The sequence below is a fragment of the Diadema setosum genome, chromosome 3 (assembly GCF_964275005.1).
Source record: "Diadema setosum chromosome 3, eeDiaSeto1, whole genome shotgun sequence".
Lineage (NCBI taxonomy): Eukaryota > Metazoa > Echinodermata > Echinoidea > Diadematoida > Diadematidae > Diadema > Diadema setosum.
The window spans coordinates 21,543,577-21,554,251 of NC_092687.1; positions in this window are offsets into that span (position 1 = coordinate 21,543,577).

Here is a 10,675-nt window from a genome sequence, read left to right on the forward strand (position 1 = left end):
ATCGACTTGAAACAGTCCCACTGGTTTAAGTAAGGTAGCAGTATTTTGATGTAGATTATAATTGAACAATTTGCCTGTAAAATGTTATCATTTGAATAATATCATAAACGCTATATGTTAAGCAATCAAACAGAAAAAGCGTGAAAACGAGGGTGTAGGAGAGAGAGGGGACCGCCCTCATCGCCCCCCCCCCCCCCCCCCCTGGCCACGCCGGTGTCATGATTCCAGTAACTCTGTGATTCCTATCACACCCTCACTATTAAAAACAAAGCTTAACAATCCCATGCAAACACACGAGAGACTTTTGTTTAGAAAATTAGATCTTTCGTTTCGTTTATTCCTTCCAATAAAAGATCAGTGGTTGCATAAGACAAAAAAAAATAAAATCAATAAAAATGAAATCAATGATATAATTCAAACAAACAAAATTAGTAGTTTATATATTTACCATATCAAACAGTACATGGAAATGAAAAAGAGAACTACAGAAAAGCCTTGAGACCTTGCATGAAATAAGATCTCTCAGGTGTGTATGAGTGGTTGCAGAAGCACGTTTTACAATGTCAAACACCAAAGACATAAAGAAATGTGACAACAATTATATGAAATGTTCAAACAAAATAAAATAAGGTTCAGTATTTAACAAGAAAAACACTTTTTAAGAGATTTTTTGAACATCTTTAAACACTTATGACAGTGCATTTTGATAAAGAATTCCAAACCACAGGAAGATAAAAAATGGACAGGGGTTTTTTTTTTGGCGAAAGTTGTGATAACTGTAAACATAGGAAATTAATTACCATTACGAGTATCATGACGATGGGTGCTGTTATTTACAAAAACATTTGTTCACCTTCAGTGTAGACCTAGTGTCACAAATGTATACACAAGTAGTTATGTACATGTATCAAGGCTGTATGCATGGTTGTTTAATGTGTATGTACACAGGGTGACCAGATTAATGGAGAACATTCTATTATGGTATAGATATAGTACATACAGGGTGACCAGATCAGTGGAGAATTTTCTACATGGTATACAATGTAGCTACAGTACATGTATGCATGTGACAGGAAATACATTATAGCTCACTCAATCTAGAATGATTTAACCCATTCCAGAAAATTCTAGGAAGTGCTGGCTGAGTGAGGCACTGCCCTTGTAACCCAATGTGATTGGTAGTTAATTTTGGCAATGATGTTATGCACATATTAGGCAGTGAGTCATCCAGGATTCCTGGAATTTGGACTTGCTAGTATGTTCAGGTATGTGGCCCCAGGTTGGAGAAAGTTACAGAATATACTAGAAAGGGGTGAATGGATAGTATATAAGAAGGAGAAATTCTGAGGTAGGCAGAGTACCCAACACCTCTGCTCTGAGAGTTACGTCACTTCTGGCTCTGAAGCGACTTGTTATAGTCAGTCCTGTGTTACCTGCTGACCTGCTATACAAACTGTGTTTGTGGAGATAAGGCCTGGGAGACATTTTGCCTGCAGAGAATTAATTTGCCTACATTGGAGATAGACTCCATATTTTAGTGTCAACGGACATTATTACGGCAAAGCTGTGACGGGCTGGATTCCTTGCTGGACATTATAAAGTGAATCATCATTAAACGCATCAACTGGACGTGGTCGTCACAACGTTTGGATTCTGCGCGTTTCGCCGTGAACATCTATCGTGGACTATACCCTGGATTTATAACGCGGATTATTGTAATCTGTGCCTCTGGATTTACGTCGAAGGAATCATTCATCGGTGCATCACGGATCATTCATTTGTGCATCAAGCATCGTATTTGGACACTACCAGGAAATTGTAGGGATTTCGTGATTTAGTGAGTAAGTGATTCCATTACTGACTTATATTTGTTTATAGTGATCATTATTGTACTGATGTGAAAACCGATTACGAGTCTGTACCCACAATATCACTGTTAATAAACCGCCTGAACATTAGTTGATTGTTTCTTTTGTGCGATCATTCTCAGAGTGATTTTGGTCGTAACACTAGTGTATTTTCATATTCCTCAAAAATAAACAATCCTTTCTTGATTGTAACACAAAAATATATGCACGAAAACACGAAGTAAAAGTCAATATAATATGCTGACATTGTAGATTTAGAACAGCAGAGATAGAAACATGAAGGAAACCTCGAAAAGCTAAAGTTGTAGGAATTGCACATTTCCATTGAAATTAAGCATCAATATGGAGATCGGAAATAATAAAAAACTGACCTAAGCAAATATCTTTACAAACATCACTCAATGAGCAAAAAGATGGCTATCGAAAGTTTATGTTCAACTGAACTTACCACGCCATTCACCTGGTAATGTAATGAAGGAAACGTCCACATAACATGGTTGCTACCGAGAGCTTTTCACGGTGTATATGGCTCTGGAATAAGCAAAGTGCTACTGAAGTCGATCTCTTCGTAATTTTAGTGCGCATTCCAAAAATCCTAACTTTTACCCGCGGACAGACTAGTTAGAGGTGTCTCCTCACCGGCTGCAAAACATAATGAATGATAACGTCATAGAGATGTATCTTTCATACAGATTGCAGTCAGGCAATGATGTAAAACTTTCTGGATTTCAGACGTCGCATGTATGAATATATTCATATCCAATCAGACAACATTTCTCAACATCCAGGGGCGGATCCAGGAATTCCGTAAAGAAGGGGCGCCTTTACAAAATTAAAGGGGGCGCACGCTTCCCTCTTCCTTTTTTTTTTCTTTTTATTTCTTTTGTTTTAACAAATCCGCCACTGACACCAATGCAAAGTTGAGAATTCAATCGAATGGAAAGTGCTATTCCGACATCCCAGCAATGCCCGGAATTATAATAAGTAATAATTATAGACACTCCATATTCCGACATCAATTCAATTAACTCACTTGTCACAATTCTTATACCGACTCACTCAAACATGTGAGTATTTCTTCTATTCTACAATGACAGATTCATACAGTGCAGAACTCAGGCATAATGCGCGTACCTGCGGATTTGAGGCCTAATCTTGTTTTACCGTCTGGCCGATGTTTTTTTTTTATGGTTTTGCCCTATTCCATCGTGCTGAATCCGAATCTGGATGATGGAAGTCTTGCATCCTTGAGGGTTTTGAGGTACAATCAAAATTCAATATGGCCTCAAAAAATGGCCACCAAAGGGTTTTGAGGTACAATGTACTCAATATGGCCTCAAAAAATGGCCACCAAAATCTGAAATTCCTATATAATATTATTTCATTATGAATGATGAAAAATTGACACAAAATTGGGTTTTCCCGCATTTCCAGGGTGCTGAATCTGAATCAAAATGATGCAATTTTTGCATTCTTGGGGATTCTGAGATATTCAAAATGGCCGGCAAACATTTGAATTCCTTCATAATTCTTTTTAGGTGATGAAAAGTTGAAAATCATTGGTGGTTTTAACTTATTTCGAGGGTGCTGAATCCGCATATGGAGAAGCCGATTTTTGTATCTCTGAAGGTTCTGAGATATTCAAAATGGCCGCCAAACAGTGAAAAATTTATATTAATTATTTCTGTATGAATTGTACAAAATTGAGAATAAATTCATGGTGTTACCCTATTTCAAGGGTGCTGAATTTGAACCTGATGGTTGATGCAACTATTGTAGCAATGAGGGTTTTTTCATATCCAAGATGGCCGCCAAAAATTGACATTCCAATTCATTTCCTTATAAAAAAAAAATGGTAAATTAGTCAATACGAAAATTATGGTTTCACCCTATTTCGAGGGTGCTGAATCCGAATCTAGTTGATGCAACTCTTGAATCCTTGAGATCTTTTAGATATTGAAGAGTTTTCACATTCATTTTGGACGCCATCTTGAATATCTCAAAAACCTAAATGATACAAGACTTGCTACAACGAGATTCGGATTCAGCACCCTCGAAACAGGGTAAAACCGTGAATTTATTTCCAATGAATTTATTCACATTTCATAAAGAAAGCAATATAAGAATTTGCATTTTGGCGGCTATTTTGGATATAAATCTCAGAAACGTCTGGGATGCAAGAGTTGCTTTACCCAGATTTGGATTCATCATCGTGCTCGAAATAGGTTAAGAACATCAAATTTTTCACATTTTTCACTCTTTCAAAGGAATATCCTATAGGAATTTCCATTTTTGGCGGCCATCCAGAATATCTCAAGATTCTCAAAAATGCAACAGTTGCATCATCCTGATTCGGATTCAGCACCCTGGAAATGCGGTAAATTTCCATTTTGTGTCCACTTTTTCACCACTTATAAGGAAATGAATAGAAATTTCGTATTTTGGAGGCCATTTTGGCGGCCATTTTGAATATCTCAAAACCCTCAGAGATGCAAGAGTTGCATCATCCAGATTCGGATTCAGCATCCTCGAAATTATAGAGTAAACTCATCAAAAAACAGACGGTATAAAGTTCAGCCTCTGGCACCCAGACTGGAATAATCTACTCATAAATATTTTTCTAAAAATCGAATATTTACGTAAAATTTTCAAACAGCAAATTGTTCTAACCACGTTGTGTAGTAGCAGCAGGCCTACTGGACGACGATGCTGTACACTGATTGTCCGCATGACTGACACGACATTTGCTCCTGTGACATCATTTTGCTCCGGTCTTATTTTCTCCAAGGATTTATAAGGTTGTGGTTATATACAAATTTTGTAGGGTTGTGATAGGGTTTTAGGTTTAGTTTGATGGGAGGATTAGGATTAGGGTTAGGATTGTGTTTGTGGGTAGAACCACCAGCGTAGCCAGGATTAGTTTTGATCTTTTTTTTTTTTTGGGGGGGGGGTGTATATGCGAGGGAGCGGAGCCAGCGAGGGGTGTGGAAGGGGTGTTCCCCCCCCCCCCCCCCGCAGGCAGAACTCTTTGCATTTTGATGTTGTAAAATATGGTGCAATTTGATGCATGCTTTTGCGTGTTTTATCAACTTGAAACACTCCCACTGATTTAAGTAAGGTATATATAGCAGTATATTTTGATGTAGATCATTATTGAACAATTTGCATATGAAATGGTATCGATTAAACAAACTTCTGGTATGAATTTGTTCTTACAATAAATATCATGAACGCTGTCATATTGCTAAGCAATCAAACAGAAAAAAGCATGAAAACGAGGGTGTATAACTCCTCCCACACAAGGGTGATTTTGAATTTTCAGACCTGAAATTCAGCGATCGGGTGCAAACTTTTGGTGAAATACTTAGAATGGTGGGTCTTTTTTTTTTTTCAAAACAAAAAAAAAAACCCACAAAATAATGGAAATGAATAGGGCTCTTTTTTTTTAGGGAAGTGTTAATAGCTATAAGCTGCTATATCACGGAATTTAGCTCTTATTCCGCATGTGCATCATCACTGTGTTATACAGCTACAAGGTCTAATGCGGTATAAGAGGGGGAGGGTGTGGGCACTGGGGTGGGAGGGGGATGTCGCCTTGACCGCTTGACCGGGAGCTTTTGCAGTTTTATTGAAATATAAGCGATCTGAAGCAAACTTTTTGTGCAAAATCAGGAAATTGTCATTCCCCAAAGTGTACTATGTCTATAAAGGGGACCAAGCAATGACAGGGTGGCAAGATACCTCTCCCATATTCGAGGGAGCTTTTTCATTTCTATAACTGAAATTCAACGATCTGGCGCACAATTTTGTTGGAATATCTGGATTGATTTTGTCCGTCAGAGTTAAGTGTAGCAAGTCTGTGGAAGGAGACAAAACAGGAGGATGTAGCCGGGAGGGGATAAGCCCTAGTATCCCTCCTCCACGAGCGAGATTCTGTATTTTATGATAAGATTGCAGTTAGGTGCCTAAACGTTTTGATGCACACATTTCGTGGCATAAAGGGGGTATTTCCCTTGTACATGAGAGAACTTTTGAGTCTTCGGAAAGTACATGTAGGCCTAATTGAAGTCTTGTACACTCAGAATTATTCAGGTTTGGGTTTTTTTCTTTTCAATCTGAAAAGTGAAGGGCGCCTAGCTACTATAGGCTAAAGGGGCACAGAGGGGGTGGGAGGGGTATCCCCCTCCCAAGCAAGAGAGATTTTGCAATTTTAGAATTGAAATTCAACGATCTGGTGCACACTCTGGGTGAAATATTGAAAAGTTATTATCTTATAAACTTGATAAAAGGCCGAAAGGGAGACCAGCTTCATGCACATGCATAGGCCTACAACAAGTAGGCTCTATACATAACACGCAATTTTGGTGGGTAGAACTTAGGTTTGGCTTTAAAATATTTCATGGTCGAGTAATTGTCGCAGGAGCGAATGTCATGGAACTGTGTCTTGGAAATAAGATCATGACTGGGACTGAGTATTAAAATCCCGAAGAGATTCGTCCTGCGACAGAACTGCTATATACACCGTGTATATTGATTCGTTCACTCTTTCCATCTGCACACAAACTCCAACGCGCATGTGTTGTAAGGCGGATTTGTTTTTTGTTTTTTGTTTTCTTTTTCTTTGTTTCTTCTGCGCGGGCGGTCTCGCATCGATAGAAGAAGCCCTGCACCAATATTGCACATAACTCAACGTGGGTACAACGTAAAGTTTACGTAGGTAACCTACGTCTGCGTAAACTCAGTGTGGGGTACTTTGTACTATGGGCTGCTAGGTATTGCAGTCTTGTGATTGACTGAGGACCGCGACTCTGGACCTAAAACCTCTTAGGTAAGAATGAGAATGTATGCCTACATATTATCATTGTGAAATGCTTTATTTGTGTATATATGACTCATAAATGGGTTTTCATGAGGCCTTTTCAGAGATCATTCGAGTTGTCCATACTTGTCAGTCCCATACGTAAGAATATGTGTATTTGTGCGCATGATTGTGTAAATCAGATCAATGACAATGGTGTATGGTGGGTGGTTTAATAGCCTGACCAGACACTGTGCGCAAAAGGGTCTGACATGTGTTAGTGTTTCAACGTTGTAAACGACCGTCACTATTGACGGCAAAATCACATAAAATACCTTTTATTTTGTATGATTTTAAGAGTAATATAATTGCAACACTTACCTACAGCATATTTTCCTGATGATGTTGATGGTTGAGTTGAATTCGGCGTTTTGTTGGTATCCATACCTTATTGTTGAATTTTTCGGAGTAGATCGTGCGGTGGCATCTTTTCCTTCGAGAGCTTCAAAAAATCAACAAACTACCATGCATGCGCATTCAGAAGTGGTTGCTTTTTACCTACGCCCGTGCGCCCGTGCGTTTCATGTGTTACGTAAAACTTGTACCGGTAGTAGATCCGCGCGTGCTGCACTGGCAATGATTTGACCTTTTTTAGTTGGGGTCATCCGACTATCTCATTACTTCCGCCCCGACTACCTACGTTGTAGTATACGAGAGTGAATGCCATTCATATAACACGCAGATGAGGAGTGAAGCAGTAAGGACGTTTACAGACTTGGGGCCCGTTTCATAAAACTTGTTATTAGTGACAACTGCCACATTTCTATGACAAATTTGCTCTCAGCCAATCAGATGCAAGAATTTCAGTAGCTTGTCACATCTATGACAACTTGTCACTTATGACAAGTTTATGAAACAGGCCCCTGATTTCAGCCACAGATTTCGGTAAGTTTTTGACGTAATTGAAAAAAAAAATTGCATACCGATTATTGAATGATGGTCATAGATTACGATAATTCCTTATATTTTAGTTTTCCACGATTAATAAAGATATTCATGAAGGAAACAGTGAACCATAACAATGTCTGCGAAGGAATAGAGGTGCAGCCGCTGTCGCAAAGCGACGGCGGCTGCGTGTAGTTAGTGGGTGGTGTGACTGTAAGTTTGCGTGTAAATTTTCAGCAACTGACCATGATGGTGTGATATTCGTAAATTTGGGTATTTTTAGTACTGGTATTTTATGTCGTGGTTCAGGAATTGAGACCAACCAATTATGCCACACCACAAAAAAAAAAAAAAAAAAAAAGGCAACCACGTTTGAACCAGTGGTGCTGTCCATGACCATGTGACATGACAATTGACATTTGTTTGTTGTTGATGTGTTGGGTTTTTTTTTCAGAGTTCACCACGTCAACACTATGCATTGCCCTCATCTCTCTTTTTTCTCTTGTTTTGGCGTGTAATCTAAATTGGGTCATTATAGATCTAGTTGACCGAAAGATAGGTCTGTATCTGGTCGTCGGGGTCGGGGAGACTGCGTCTGGCTTCACGAATCCCCTCCTATACAGACTGAAGGCTATGATGCTGGCTACTGTAGGGATGCTCTGCCAATGGTCGTGCACAGACCAAACGTTACAATAAACCCAATTTCATGCAGCTTTTTTACATTCAAACAAGTTTGACATGGCACGACACATTACGCAGCAATATTTGGGGTAAATTTCTCACATTGTGCAATCGAAATACAGTAACTAGAATGCCTACTGTAGGTTAGATCACAGAAATTTGTATCCATATCGCAACATCGCCATTCGCTAGCTGTAAGTCACCATTTTGAATCCGTTAGCCAATCATATGCAAGGTACGTGTTTTCATGAAAAAACACATAGAAGTTTATCTCGCATGTGATTGGCTAACGGATTCATATGTTGAAGAGCTGTTCTCGTATGACCGTACAGAGGGCTGGTAGTTGCATTATTTTTTCATGAAAATTTTACTAAAATATTGGATATATCATTAATCTGGTGAGTGTAATGCATTCTTGAAATGTTGATTTTGCTATACAAGTTTCAATTTGCCGATCTAGGGCTGTGAATTAGACGCAATCGAGAAGGATGAGGTACCTCACCCAATTCTCCATAGAGACAGTGGTTAGAGCTTCCCCACAGCTAACTGCACCAGCGACCCCAACCCGTACTGAGTAGGGGTTGCATGGCAGCCCTATGGCTATCGCAGAACCGCGTGATATGGCTTAGCATTTTGGTGATCAGAGACCAAAATACAGGGTTTTACACTGAAATTCGCAGCCATGCTGTTAGATAGGATACTTACAATCAGAGCCACCGAAGTCGATTTACAATATGATCTGTTTTAAGAGCCCAGTGAAAGATTTTATCTGAGATTTTGCTCCTTCCGCACTTTGTATCATAGTACAACTTACACAGCGCATGCGCTATCAGCCTTGCTGTCGATCGGGTATGGATAAAACGTAGCACATATTACAATACACAACGTATGCGTGTGGAAAAAAAAAACAGGGGGGCTAGCTGAGAACTGAAATGAATATTCATGAGGCATGACATATTCTACATCACGCATTCTTAATAGAACGCATGCTGGGCGATGATTTACTATACTTATTTATTTTGTTTCGATGACGATTTATCTTGTTTTCGGAGGTAATGGTGAGGGATACATCAAGGCACCTGTAATATTCAACAATATGGTATTACAACATGTGGCTTTTCGTTGCAAATCCAAGTGTCGTTTCTTTTGAACAGTGAGCTGTTTACAGAATTGCAAGCGTCGCAGTGCACTTGATTACTTCACTAAATTGCATACACGTCGTCGGGGCGCTGTTACTGGTTACAGCGCCCAGCGCCGGGGTTACCCCACAGCAATGTTGTAGTACAAGCTTCCGTCTGTCTCCGGAGGAGAGCGATAATGTCAAAAAAAAATTAAAAAAATAAAAGACAGATCTTCCTATAGACCTCATAGTATGCTGCTTAGTGATATATTGTATCTTTAGGGGGTTGATAATAGAGAAGGGCAGTGATTTGGCTCAGTCAGGAGCTCATCTGCCTCCCCTCCAGTCCTCATCAAAGTAAAAGCAAAGGACCAGGGTTTGATTTCTGAGTCTCACTGAGCAACTTGTTTTGTGTACTCATCCCGTTCCCTCTTGAGGTTAATGAGGCAAAAACGCTGTCCCCCAGATAGGACATAAAATGGAGGTGCCATGTGTGAGAGAGTTATTACAACTCATGCACATTGAACTAAAATCCTGCTTCATTCGTTCATTGCAAAGAGCAGGGTGCTAACCCAGTACAGTACCCAGTGAAGTGACCACCCACCTACTTGACCAAAAGATTGGTCTGTATCTTGTTGTTATGGATATGTTCTGTGAAGACTACATCTAGCTTCATAGAATCCCCCCCCCCCCCTGTACAGACCAAAGGCTGTCCTACTGGCTCCTGTAGAGGTGCTGTGCCTGCTGTTGCGTGCAGACCAACGTTACAACAATCCCAATTTCATACAGCTTTTTTTTACATTCAAACGAGATCGACATGACATGACACATTATGCAGCAATATTTGGGGTAACTTTCCCACTTTGAGCAGGTTTCTACTGAGTGATAAAAATTCAAAACGATGCGAGGTGATGTGAGGTGATTCGCAGTGATGCACAGCGATGCGCGGTGACACCTCAAATTCTTCCTCAGTAGAAACACATCAGGCAGTGGCCAATGCACGGTGATGTGAGGTGGGTGATGCACGGTGATGCGAGGGATGATTTTCAGTAGAAACACAGCGGCTAACGAAATTCACAGTGTACTAGAAGTCTTGAATTATTGGGAGATTTAGCCTGCATTATTCTAACGGTCACACACTTGCATATTACTTTATGTTCACAGCGCTGATGCATCTTATGTGTTGTAGTACTGGTATCTAATACATGCACTATACAGTCTACACAAGTACTGCGTACTGTTACTTTTCGTCTTACACATGGC